Source organism: Myotis yumanensis, unplaced genomic scaffold (genome assembly GCF_028538775.1).
Source record: "Myotis yumanensis isolate MYYU_CA2020_CCGP unplaced genomic scaffold, mMyoYum1.0.hap1 SCAF_17, whole genome shotgun sequence".
Classification (NCBI taxonomy): domain Eukaryota; kingdom Metazoa; phylum Chordata; class Mammalia; order Chiroptera; family Vespertilionidae; genus Myotis; species Myotis yumanensis.
The window spans coordinates 5,889,558-5,903,023 of record NW_027223768.1 but is presented as its reverse complement, the minus strand read 5'-3'; the positions used below and the strand labels follow the sequence as shown (position 1 = coordinate 5,903,023).

General features: G+C 54.0%; 1 protein-coding gene across 2 annotated transcripts in view; it reads right to left on the bottom strand.

Annotated features, from left to right (window-relative positions):
• The window catches only part of SLC6A17 (solute carrier family 6 member 17), a 38,760-nt gene extending 31,710 nt beyond the window's left edge, over positions 1–7,050 (bottom strand). Inside the window, exon 1 of one of the 2 annotated variants that reach the window (XM_070396170.1) lies at positions 6,703–7,050. The gene's annotated coding sequence lies outside the window, so the exon portion shown is untranslated. Of the gene's footprint in view, positions 1–6,132; positions 6,433–6,702 lie in introns of those variants that run through there. The other variant, XM_070396171.1, reaches the window with a different exon arrangement.
• Positions 7,051–13,466: the final 6,416 nt, after the last annotated feature.

Sequence of the window (13,466 nt, the reverse complement as noted above, 5' to 3'; positions counted from 1 at the left end):
AAGCTAGAACCCTGAGCAGGCAGGACTCGGAGGCCATGGACAGGACTTTGGGTTTCCTTTCAAGGCCAACAGGAAGCTGCTGGCAGTTTGAGGAGGGGAATAATGTGACCCACCTGCTTTAAAAGGGATCCCTCTACAGTGGAAAAAATATCCTTGGTGAGGATTAACAAAAATAAATAAATAATGGGGGGATCACTCTAGCACAAGTGAAGAAACAAGGAAGGTAGGTAAGAGATGATGGTGACCTGGCCAGGGTGGTAGATGAGAGAGATAAACAGATGACTCCTAGGTGAGGAGGGGCACACCAGGGCCCACACAAGTAGCCTGTCCCGATTTGGAAAGCCAAATATTTTTCAAAGTCAGATGTGAACATTAAAAGTCCAGGAGTGACAAATGAAGGCCTCACTTTCTTCTTCCCTCCTTCCGGGAGGCCCTTGGTGGTGACAGATGGGTCCCCACAGCCTCTGCCCAAATCCTCTGACTTGGATTTTCTTAAAGCCACTATTTTCTCTTGTCTCAGAGAGAGGCGGAGGGAGCCAAGGGTGTCCAATTACCTGAGATCCCCAGCAGACTGCTGAAGAGCACTTGAAGGAATAGGATCAGGAACCCTTAATTACAGTCCCAACAGGATGTCTCTCTCCCGAGAACCGGAAACGTCTGTCTGTTTCCTCGCCAGCCTTCAGAGCTGCATTGTGGAGGGCTGGGAAGAAAAGCCCTCCTATCAGGAACAGGTCACAGGACACAGTGGAGGGAGCAAGCATTTTTGAAGACCTACTATGCTTACGTATGTTATGTATCCTCCCCCCTCAACAACTTGGCATTCAATAGATGTATTGAACAATGTAATCCTCATTTTACAAACAGAGAAGCCTAAGCTAAGGCAAGACAAATACCAGGTCCACGAGGACCCAGCCATGAAGTGGGAGAATGGGGATTTGAACCATGGTCTCCCAAACTCTGCAGCCCATGCTCTTTCCAATGCACTAGTGCTTTCCGATCTTTTGCATGTCTGACCACAGAGAAGAGCCAACGGGTGTGGCACACTGGGGTCCATGGAGGGGACCCTCCACCCGAGGCTGCTGCAGGCTACTCAAAAGGATGAAGGCATCCTGATTATGGCCACACGCCACCCATCTGTGGCGCTGGTTAGGAAGTTCCCCAACGTACCATGCTGCCCTGCAAAGCGATACACCTGAGTCTCATTCAGCAAGTCAACAGCGGGACAGTCCAGCTACTAGCACCATTCCCCCCTGAGGCAGGACCTCCATACCTGGCCAGGTCCTTTCCCAAACCAATGACATAATGTAGTTTGGGGAGCTGTTTTCGGGGATTTCTTCCAGTCATTCTAAAGGACTCCGCACATCACCAGCAGATAGGCTGGCTCTGCGGTGTGCCAGGACCATGGACAGCGCCCACCAGGCCCTCCTGGGAGTCAGTGAGGGGCTGCCCAGCACAGAGAATCCACTTTCTGTCCCTCAGACACACCCGGAGGAGGAGGTCTGTATCCTCTCTGAATGCTCACCTGGAAACACCTGATGCAGCCACGCCACCAGGTGACTGTCCACATCTCTTGAAAGGTAGCTTTATCACACAGCACTCCCCACCTGGAGTGAGATTTAAAACCACTGGAGCTCAGGCCTCTTATAATTAACGGCAAGATGCAACCAGCAGGAATTTGGGGTGTGGACCAATTAATTCTATTTGCAACTGAAATAGGTGGCAAATTAGCAGTGCAAGGAACTCAGCAGAAATTCTAATTAAACCAGCAATTAGAAATGATGGACCACAGTGAGAGGCAACTTCTTCTCTTAAACAAGCCCTCCGCTGGCTCTGGAAGGCTGAGTGGCAGCTCAGTGGGACCAGTGTGACTGGGGAGATGCTCCAGGGCCTGGGAGCTGGGGCGTGTCTTCCTCTGGCCCCATGCTTGCCCCATGAGGCCACATGAGGGCCTTAAGTCCCACCTCCCAAGTTGGGGACTCAGGCTGCCCGGAACTCACCTGACCCAGAATTGTTCTCTAATGGATATACCTGGTTCTGAACGTGAGAATAATGCAGTCCAGTAACTCACCTGGTCACCTTGTACCTGAGCTCCTGTTCTCACATGTGAGTTTCCTGCACAGTAAATATCTATGTTTTTGAATACCTGGATATATCCATAGATGAACAATGTTTTTATTTCTTAAATTAGTCATGCTGGGTGGGGAGGGGTGGTTATCAAAGGCATCTGCACAGAATGGGTGCCCATGAAGCAGGGGTGTCTGGAAAGGCCCTTGGTATCCACTGGGGGGGGGGGAGCATTAATGCCTACGCTCCAATGATCCACCCTCACTTACAGGACCTTCCCACCGAGATCATGGGTGGTTTAGGGGTGCCAGGCGGGCTAGGATAGTGCAGGCCTGTGCCTCAGGGTGATTTCTCAGAGAGAGAAGAGATGGAGAAGCAGGAGGAAGCAGATGCCAAGTTTCCCAGAATGCCAAGGACACAAGGGGCAGAGCCCCCGAGGTGAGGAGGGTGGGCTGTCCAGGGGACAAGACCAGGGAGCAGCAGCATCCCTCTGAGCAGCCCATGCGGGAAGCTGCTGCGAACAGCCCTGGAGTGTTAGCAGTGCTGCCCTGGGTCTCACCAGACGCTTCTGCAAGGCCCTGGCTCACACTCTCCAGCAGGGAAACCTGACCCACCCAGTTCCACTGGGGTCCTGACTCTGCAGATGCAAAAGGCCTCCTCCGGGCACCATCCAGTCTGCTCCCGCTCTCCCCTCCCTGCCCCAGCACCAGCCCCGGCCTGGACAAATGGAGGGATCCAGTCTGCGCCCGCTCTCCCCTCACTGCCCCAGCACCAACACCAGCCCCAGGCCTGACAACCTATGAGGGATCCAGTCTGCGCCCGCTCTCCCCTCACTGCCCCAGCACCAGCTCCAGGCCTGACAACCTATGAGGGAATGAAGCCAGGGAGCCAGAAGTCCGGAAGAGAAGGCCAGACGTGACCTTCTTCTGGATTCCCACCCTCGTGCAAGCACCTGTCGCATTCCCCAACCTTGCCAGTTTAGGTCTGTCCATTCTCTACCAACTTCCCATTGGCGGAGGCTCACTGCCCCCTTTCTCAGGGCATGAGCTCAAAGAACTGGACACACATTCAGACAATCTCATTTGGATAAATGCCTGGGTGGTCAGCAAACATTTGTCAAGAACTAATAATGGGACATATCACATCGTGGTCAAGGGCAGGAAGTCTGGAACCCGACAGACCTGAGTTTTAATTCTCAGGTTGCCACGCACAACTCGGGTGACCTTGACCAAGTTATTTAACCTCTCTGAGCCTCAAGTCCCACATCTGTACAACCGCCAAGAGCAAGATCGGTCTCCTGGGATGGTAGCAAAGATTAGACAGGATGGTGTATGAATAAAGCACTTAGCACAGCGCGGAAGCCTCCGTAAAAATCAGGATATTATCGCTGGGTGCCAAGACCGGGGTGAGCTGCTGGAGTACAGGCCTGCACCCGCCTAAAAGCTCACAGTAGGCATTTCCCCACAGATCCCCATCCCACCTGAGTTGGGGCGTGTACTAACAGCTCTACCCATGGTACTGTGCTTCTGACCTTTGAGAGCCTGGGACAGTAGCAGCAGGGACGAAGGGGGAGGGGGAAGGGAAGAAGGCTGATGTAGGAGGGCTTTGCAGGGCCGAGTAACGGTTTATTTCCCACCCCGGCGATCCAGGCTCCAGATGTGTGGCTGTGAGGACTTCCTGAGCCCAGCCTGGGAGTGGGTGATAAGTCAGACCTGCTTCTAGGGAAAAAAGCCCCAATTCATCCTCCCTTTAAATATTCTGCTGCTTATCTTAGCAGCTTTGAAGGGATTAATGATGAATTGTCCTCCTGCAGCAAATCCGACAGGCATGAGGGAAGGGAAGGTGCCCAGACAGAAGGCGCCTGCTTCTCAGGAGTCCTCTCACCTCTGTCTCTAGTACCTTGGAATTTGCCAGATCCAATGGGAAGGGCATGGATGTCCAGGGTGCATGTGCCCTCCCACACACACATGCACACACACACATTTCCAGGAGCAAGCTAGAGTCCCCCGGGCCAGCTGGCCTTTTTGCTGCACTGGGGATCCCCCTATTGCCTCCACTCTTATAGATAGATAGATAGATTGATTGATTTCGGAGAGGAAGGGAGAGGGAGAGAGATAGAAATATCAGTGATGAGAGAGAATCATCAATTTGCTGCCTCCTGCAAGCCCCCTCACTAGGGATCGAGCCTACAACCTGGGCATGTGCCCCAACTGGGAATCAAACCATGACCTCCAGGTTCATAGGTCACTGGTCAACCACTGAGCATTGCCTCCACTCTTGAGGCAAACATATCTCAGCTCAGCACCAAGTCTACACACACTACAGAGGAGGGAGCCAGAGCCCGAGTCCTTCAGAGAAGGCAGGGAACACACTCCGTGGTCTTGCAGCTTCCAACTCCCCTACAGAGGGGGCAGGTGAGGAGGAGGGTGGCAAGACCTGCTCCAAGGGCAAGGACCCCTGCAGTCCACCCAGCAGGCATGTAACTTGGGACCAGGCCACAGTCAGGGACAATCTTAAGGAGTCAAGGTCTGTGCTGGAGTCTCAGCCAGCCCAGGGCACCCTGCAGACGCAGCCCAGGCTCCCCACCAGCCCTGCGCTCTCTCAGGCTTCCCCATTCAGGGTCTCCTGGAAGAACTGAGGGGTGGAAGTAGGTCAGTTTGCAGCTGAGTTGCAGGTGCTTCTCTCCTGTGTGAAACCCTGTGACTTTCCTTTGTCTCCACCCCAAGGAGCAAGGGCAGGGAGGGAAAGAACCTCTTCTGGTTAAGGCCCATAAAGCAAGAAGTGGGGAACTCACACTTAATGAGCACCCACTCTAGGTCCACACTGGGCTCAAAATAAGCCTGTGGCAAAGGCACCATAGGTGTCCCTGTTTTTCAACTGAGGAAACCAAGGCTCCAGAGGTAAACTGACTTGCCCAAGGTCACCCACACTGGCACACGGAAGAGCACTGGGCCATTCTGACCACAATCCCAGAGCCTCCCCTGCAGCTCTCCTCCACCTCACCCCAACCTGGCCCTGCCCAGGGGTCAGAGCTCCAGAACCCTGGCCCAGGAGCCAGGCAGCCTGAGTCTGCTTAGCTCCCTCTGAGGACATGCCCACTTCTGGCTGGTGGCCCCCCAACACCGGGCGGGCGCTGTGGCTGTTCCCGCTCACAAGTCCCCGGTACCGAACTCCATTCAACTCACAGCAGCTGACACCGCGCTGCCTGTGACTCAGGCCAAACAAACTCACTCCAATCAGAGCGAGTGGGCACGATGTGCCTCCTGCACTGAGTCACCTCCAGGCTGAGCTGTAGGGATTCGCTGAAACTCACCACCTACCTAGCCACAGCTGTTCCATCTGAGAAAAAGCCAGCAGAGGAGCTGGAGGCTCTGATGGTCCCCGTGGCTGGGCCACGGCCAAGGACAATCAGGTGTGACCTCCAAGCCCTTCCTGCCCAGGTGATGGGCCCACCTCACCAGGCCCTGGGATAACGTAAGCGCAGCATCAGATAGACAAGCCCCCACGGTTACCCTCCACACACTCTGACCTTGGTCTCCAGACACCAGCCTAACAGGATCTAACGAAAGTTTTGATTGATTTTTTTTTTTTTTTTGGAGTCGCTAAGGATCTTCTTAGTTTCTGGAAATTCCTGCTAACAAGGGCAGTGCCCTCCAATGAATCTTCCTATCTCTCCAATCCAACCCCACCAGCTTCATGTTCTCAGCTGAACTGCTCCAAAGACAGGTCTGGTTAGAAATTTCTAATCCAAAGAACTAGATAAAACATTTCTCAAAGGAAAGAGGAGTAGGATCAAATTGGTTTTAAAAAATTCCTCTTGACAGCGACTTGGTGCTGTAAGGTGAGTGGCCTCGGGATTTCTGAACTGGGAGGCCTGACAGGGCTGTTTGGGCTTTAAGAGGAAACACAAGGCTTCCTTCCACTGCGCGCCCCTGGAGTACAGCGAGCATCCGAGCCCCTGACTCACAGGTATAAACGTGGCGGAGGCCACTCTCCGGAGGGGGCGCCCTGGAGACCTCCACCCCGCGCACGTCCCCCATCTCCGCCATTCCGCTCCGACGCGCTTACCTCGAGGGAGTATGGGCTTCCCGCTAGCTCGGAACTCAGCGAGGACCAGCCCTGGGGATGGGAATTAAATACTCATCTCGGGCATGAGCGCTTTGCTTCTCCAGCCAATGATACTGTCAAGGTCACGGGCCTGAAGCAGAGCGGCAGGGGCTGGGGTCTCCAGCCGAGCGGGAGCCTCCCCGCAGGACCTGCGCCTTGAGCCAGCGCAGCCCCAGGCGGTGGGACTAGTGGCCTCCTCCCGGGTTCGCAGGCGCCAGCCTTGCAGCTCCGCCTCAACACCGCCGGAGTTCTGAGGCCCATCTAAGCCCCGGAAGCCAGCGTCAGGTGTCCAACCCCTGAGCTCGGCGCTAGACACCCCCGATGCGTCCGAGGAGCGCGACTCTCGGGCTCCGTCACCAGGCAACGGAGGCTGGAGAGTGGGGAGGAGCCCGGGCCGCGCAGAGCCGGGAGGATACCCGGGCAGCGCCGCCTCGAATCCCGGTTCTTAGGCCTTCCTGGCCGGGGCGGGGCCGGCACAGCTGAAGGTGCAGTGGCTGACCCTGTAAAGCCAGGCTCCGGCCCGCGACTCACCTGTGCCTTGTGGACCGCGGCGCAGACTCTGCCCCTGCACTCCCTCGGAGCAGCTGCGGTCCCCGACGGGTGGCGGGCGCACAGCCCCCTCCTCGGGCAGCCCGAGTCCGGCGGCAACGGCACCGGCCGGGCTGGGAGGGGACGCGAAGCCAGGCACCACCGACTCTGCTGGCTTCTCGCTCCCTCCCTCGCCGCCAGTCCCGGCCCAGCTCCCGCCCGTGGCGCACTCAGTCCTCTGGGGAGCGGCCCGGGGACTCAGGTCCCGCGGCAGAGGGAGCCCGTGGGGCTGCGGAAGCCAGGACTGTGTGCCGCCCTCCCTGCGCTCTGGTCACGCCGGCTCTGCAGAGCGGAACGAGCTGGGCGGAGCGCAGCGTGCTCGCTGTTCCCTCGCTTTGCGAAAGGCCACCCTGGCGGCGGGGTGCCGTGACGCAGGCTTGACTCACGCGCGGGGCCCGCGTCAATGCGAGGCTTTGGGGCCGCGAGCGAGGCTCTGGTGGAGGGGGTGGGCAGGAGGAGGGACAGGGGCTGCCCTGGCAGCAGCCTCTTGAGGCCCCTCACTGGAGAGGAGTCACTGGGGCTTCTGAACGGGACCCCCATGGCCAAGGCCCTCCTGAGTCCTGGGCCTCCTTTCTTCATCTTTTCAGGCCCATCTCCTTTGGCCCCTTCATGAACTCAGCCCCACCCAAAGCGGTTTTTCTCCCTGCCCAGGAGGATCATTCCCTGTGCAGCTCAGCTCCTACTACATCACTCATCTCTTGAGCTCCCACCTAGGCAGAGGCTGCAGGGGTTGAGATAACAGAAATGGTGGTAGGGGGCCTCTGGGAGAGGTTTGCCCAGACAGCCGCAGTACGAGGCAGAAGGACCAAGACCCTAGAAGATAAGGAAAGTGGGGGACAGTGAAGGGAGAGGGAGGTTCTGTCGGGGCTCTGGGCAGACCTTATGGAGGAGGTGAGGCAGGATCCTGGCCTCAGAGGGTGGAAGGGGAGAAGGATGACCCTTGTGGAGGGGACAGCATGACAAGAGCAAAGATACCAGAGAGTGGAGGTATTGGGGGGGTGGGGGGTGAATGCCTGAGCTGGAGCAGGAGTGGGTGAAGGTAGGCAGGCAGGATCCTGGCCTCAGAGGGTGGAAGGGGAGAAGGATGACCCTTGTGGAGGGGACAGCATGACAAGAGCAAAGATACAAGAGAGTGGAGGGGGGGGGGGGCTGTTTGCAGAGTCTGGAATGAATTACTTCTGCTCTAGAGCAGCGGTTGCCAACCAGTGGTCCATGAGGTCCGAAAGGTTGGCGACCACTGCTCTGGAGGACATTAAGGGGACCTTGGCATTAGACAGAGGTGTTCGAGAAGGATCAGAGGTGGCAGCTGTCTCAGTGGTCCTGCTGAAAGGCAATAGGACTGTGGTCATGAACTCCAGAGGCTCTGAGATTCTACCCTTGCCGTCTAACAAGTGAGCCTGACAGTTTCATGGCTGCTGGCAGGAGACATGAGACTCTTGGGCCAGAGACAAAGGATCTTATTCCTCAAGGCTCAGCAGGAAGCTTGAGCTTCAGTCAACTCAGTTTACCTTCGCCCTAGTCCAAAGGAGGGAAGTGGGGCTGTGCTCAGATAATACTGCACCAGCTGGGGAACCCCAGCTTAGGGAACCCCAATCATTTATAGTGGGCTGCCGGCAAACCTGCCCAACCTTGGCCCCAGATGTTATTCTACTTAGTATTGTTATTATCCCGGACAGCAAACAAACCTGTCCTCCACTGGGAGACACTATCTCCAACTTCCAGGGCTGTCTGCTATGCAAACATCCTCAACAAGACAGCCTGGAACAAAGAGCCACCAATGCCTCCCCTTTTAGACGCACGAAGATGAGTGGAGCCTTCTCCAGCTCACAGTTTCGCCCCATCTTCAGCAGGTCCTTCAAGGCCCTCCGCACCCCCAGCTCATTTCACACCCCTCTCCCACGGCCTTTCCTGCAGCCCACTCCCTACCCCAACCTTCTCTCAGCTCGACTCGCCCACTCCTTCCTGACTCAGCCTTCAGCGCATGTGCCCTCTCTGCTAGGAAGCCGCTAGGTCCCCCCTTTTCCTCTCTCCTCACTCCCTGCCCACTCACCAGAGTTCACCTCAGACCCCCAACTCTTCATGCCCCTCCTGACCATGGAGAATTCGGTCAGCCTCCCAGCTGGACATTTCTTCTCCTTCGTAGCCTTCGTCACAATGTAGTTAAGTGATTATGGTGTGACCAGCTGCTGATGATGGTCACCTTGGCTGCTGTGGACATTCCACAGGGCAGAGACCATGCCCGTCTTCAACACAATGAACTCTTCATACAGATTTGCTGAAAGAATCCAAAACAAGACAAGAAATATGGGTATCGCCTGGCTGGTGTGGCTCAGTGGTTGAGCATAGACCTATGAACCAGGAGGTCACGGTTCAATTCCCAGTCAGGGCACATGCCCAGGTTTTGAGCTCAAAGCCCGGAGGGAGCATGCAGGAGGTAGCCAATCAATGATTCTCTTTCATCATTGATGTTTCTATCTCTCTCTTCCTCTCCCTTCCTCTCTGAAATCAATAAAAATATTTTATAAAAAACCAGAAGTAACACGTTGCAGAAGTAGCTGCATTTTGAGCTACATGTATGAAATTACGGTCTGAAGTACAGGGTTGCGTTCACAAGTCCTCCCGCTTCCTGTCTGGAGGGAGAGGACAGACACTGTAGAGGAATAAAGAGCAAGCAGGAAGGAGCAGGTGATGGAACTCCCCAGGTCCCTGACCTCGCAGGCCTGGAGGAAGCTGTGGACTCAGGGGACAAGCGGGAGAGAAGGCCGGAAGGTGAGTTGAATTCTGTACTGTGGAGGCCTGGCCTGTCAGCCTGGAGCTGCCACTTCTGTTGGGAGGATATAAGGGAGCCGCACAAAGGCAGGCCAGCCCAGTCTTTTCCTTTACTGGGACTCAGTGGTTAGAAAGCTGCCTCGGAAACTGAATCCAGAGTCCTTACTGAGCAGGGTGGGGTGGCCCAACTAAGCACACCCCTGCATGAGCACCCAGAACACAAATCCAAAGGAGTGATGCCAGGAACCCTCCACTTCGCAAAAGGGCTGGCCTGGTCTCTCTCTGAGACAGCATGATGTACAGTCAGATGAACACGGGTTCTGATCCAGCTTACCTTACCAGGTGACCTTTGACCAACTACTTCATATCCCTGACCTTCAGATTCTTTATCGGTTCTCTAACCTCATGGGATCGTTGTAAGGATTAAATGAAATTAGACCCTGTGTAAACTCAAGGCCATATTATGACTGTTGCTATTACCAGTAACTCTTAAGATGGGCCAGGCACTACTCTAAATATCCTACACTTAGGAACTCACTGAATTATGAAATAGCCACTTACCCCAGGGTTTTGTGTGTGTGTGTGTGTGTGTGTGTGTGTGCCTCCTCCTCTTAAAGGCTGAAAGCTTCATTTAAAAAATAATTCAAGCCCGGATGGCAAGGCTCAGTGGTTGAGTGTCAACCTATGAACCAGGAGGTCACAGTTCAATTCCCGGTCAGGGTACAGGCCCAGGTTGCGGGCTCATTCCCAGTAGGAGGGTGTGCAGGAGGTAGCCAATCAATGATCCTCATCATTGATATTTCTATTTTTCCCTCCCTCTCCCTTTCTCTCTGAAATCAATAAAAATATTTTTTTAAAATATAATTTACAACTAAAAAAAAACACAAAAAAGGATTCAGGAATGTGATATATGCAAAATTAATATGTAAAATATCATAACCTTCCAATATACCAACCAGTGAGGAAATATAAGAAATGCTTTAGTTACAAGAGCAAGAACCAGAAAAGACGAACACTTGGAATAAACTTGAAAAGATGTGTAGGATATCTTACATAAAGAAAGCATCTGCATGCTACTGAGAGTTCATAAAGGGCATTTGAACATAAGAAAATAAATGATATTCTTAGATTGGGAGAGAAAACATATAAATTAATTTATACTTTAAAAAAGACTCGAAAATAACAAAAGGGTTACTTTTTTCTTTGTAATCAGAAAAGCTGCTTCCAAGATTCATTAGGAAAAAGAAACGAGCAATTAGCCAGGAAATTAGCAGGGGAAGTAACGGGTGTGATGGGAATCCGCCCACCAGTCGGTAAGGCACATTAGGAAGCTACAAATTTAAGTTAGTGCGGTCCTAGTCCCGAGAAATACAAAGCAGAACCCTGAGTCCAGAAGTGAGCCCCGATCCAGTCATTTAGAAGATCACGGAGATTACATTTCATCTGTGAAATGGGTATAACGGCAGTTTCTACAGCACTGGATGGGTGAGTGTTAAATGAGATAACACATACCCAGTGAGTGCTCAATAAACAATAGTTACCATGAACATTTCCTTGCTTTTCTGGGACATCCGACCCTTCCAAGGCTTGCTCTATCCACAATGTATCCTCCTCCATTTAGCATCTTCTCCCAACACAGAAGGAAGGAGTGGCCGGGGCTTTGAGTCATCACAGTAACTTCTAATATTTACTGAGCGCTGCAGGGACATGCCTCTTGGTGGTACTTGAGAGAGTGGTGCAGGAGGGTGTCCTCAATTGCCCACCGGCCCAGCATCCTGGGCCCCCAAACTCCCAACCAGGAAGAAGGCTTTGTTTGTAAACAGAAGGGGGTCTGCTGTAGTAGGAGGGGCAGCAGCTGGGACTGGTGTGGGGAAGGGAATGTGCCGGTACACAGAGGAAGGGCGGGGACTGGGTGCCCCCACTCCAGGCTTGGGAAGGGAGAATCAGATGTAAGACCTGCTTCCCCCCAGGGGCAGCACAGAGCTTTCTGTACCTGAGTCAAATATAGACCCATTTCCATAAAAGCACCAGCCTGCTTCTATAAATACCTCAGCCAATTTTCTGGGGTTCTCATGTGACTTTGATGCCTACCTCGCCTGCAGGGACCCGTTGCCATGGCGACCAGGCCACGTGACCAGCCACTCTTCATTCATGGCAAGTTGCCGCATCCTGGATTGGGGGTGGGGTGGTAAAGGGGGTTGGCGGGAGGGCCGAGCAGGGGGAGAATGGATGAGCAACGAATAAAGATCGTGTCCAGTCTTGAGGGAACATGGCAGGATTCTGGCTTTACTGCCAGGGTGCTCGCACAGAATGACTGATCCCCAAGCTGCATGTCAGGGAGGGACATTTTATTTGTGCAGCTATAGACACTTTGTCTTTGAGTCAGTGGAGCAAAGGCTCAGGGCTGGAAGGCACCTTAACAATCCTCCAGGCCACTGCTGTTATCAGATGAAGAAAGCCAGGCCCAGCAAGGCGGAGTGACTTGCCCAAGGTCACACAGCAAGCTGGTTACAAAACTGCGTGTGTGTGTGTGTGTGTGTGTGTGTGTGTGATTAACAAGCTCCTCTCCACCTAATTGAGACTCAGCTCTGGGCTGGGGGTGACTCTGGTGAGCGGAACTTCAGATACCTCTGCTCCCAGGTTACCCCACCTGGCTGGACTCACAGGGCCTGTTAGACAGGTGGAAACAGCCCATTTATTAATTATTATTTTTAAGTATATTTTATTGATTTTTTTTAACAGAGAGGAAGGGAGAGGGAGAGAGTTAGAAACATCAATGAGAGAGAAACATCGATCAGCTGCCTCCTGCACACCCCCCACCAGGGATGTGCCCGCAACCCAGGTACATGCCCTTGACTGAAATCGAACCTGGGACCCTTCAGTCCACAGGCCAACGCTCCATCCACTGAGCCAAACCAGTTAGGGTGGAAACAGCCCATTTAGTTTGTACCAGGACTCAGCCCTTCCCCCCATCTCCCTGACAAATGAGGAGAGAGGGTAATAAATCTTGAGAAGTCCCACAGGGCTGGACAAAGGCAGGTGTCATCCCTGGTAACCTATGGGCATCTTTCCAATCAGAACATCCCAGATGTGCCCCCATCTAGCCAAATCCTTCAAACATCGCCCGTTCTTTGTCCTTCCTTGCTTGGTGCTGGGGATGAGATGGAAAGGCAGGAAAAGCTGCCCTGCTTAGGTGCATATAGATAAGCAACTAGAAGAGAATCTTGTAAAGCAACAGCTGTGCTCCCAGGATGTTCGGGATGGATATAAGGTGGGTCATGGAAGTCGGGGAAGGCTTCCAGGAGGAGGTGGGAAGGCAGGCGATGGGAAGCATTCTCAGAGGTACCTGGTGGTGGCACAGGACCTGGGTATTCGGGCAGGGGACAGTGCTCTGAGGTGGGCCAAGTCCTGGGATAGGATGCTGCCGACCTCAGGGCTGATTCAGGTGATCCAATCACATGGGCTCGAGCAGCCAGCCGTGAAGGGTCCAGGAGGAGAAGGATTCAGACTGACAAAGAAACACTGGCCTTGGAATATTCCTGAAAGAGACAGAGAATAAAAGCAGACATCAGCTGTGGACTCTGTCACCACCTGGCCTTGGGAAAGATGTCCCCATGGAGATTAAAACCCAGTGGAGGCTGGTAGCAGCTGGAGTGACCAAGGGCCAGGCTTGGTCCCCCTTGTTCGTCACTTACGCCATCTCCACGGAGCTGAGGACACAGCCCACCGGCCCCTGCCCACCAAGTGTTAGCCGGCCGGACAGTGGACTGTCCCAACCTCAGAGGTGAGAGCGGTTAGTCTGAAGAGGGAGGTGTGCCACCCATGTGCAGGCACAGCCAGCTGAGCAGCATGTGTGTTTACCCATGACCCCCGCTGCTGCCGGAGGCAGAGACAGTGCCCAACGGCTTCTGTCACCCTCCCCTGGCTCACGGCAGGCG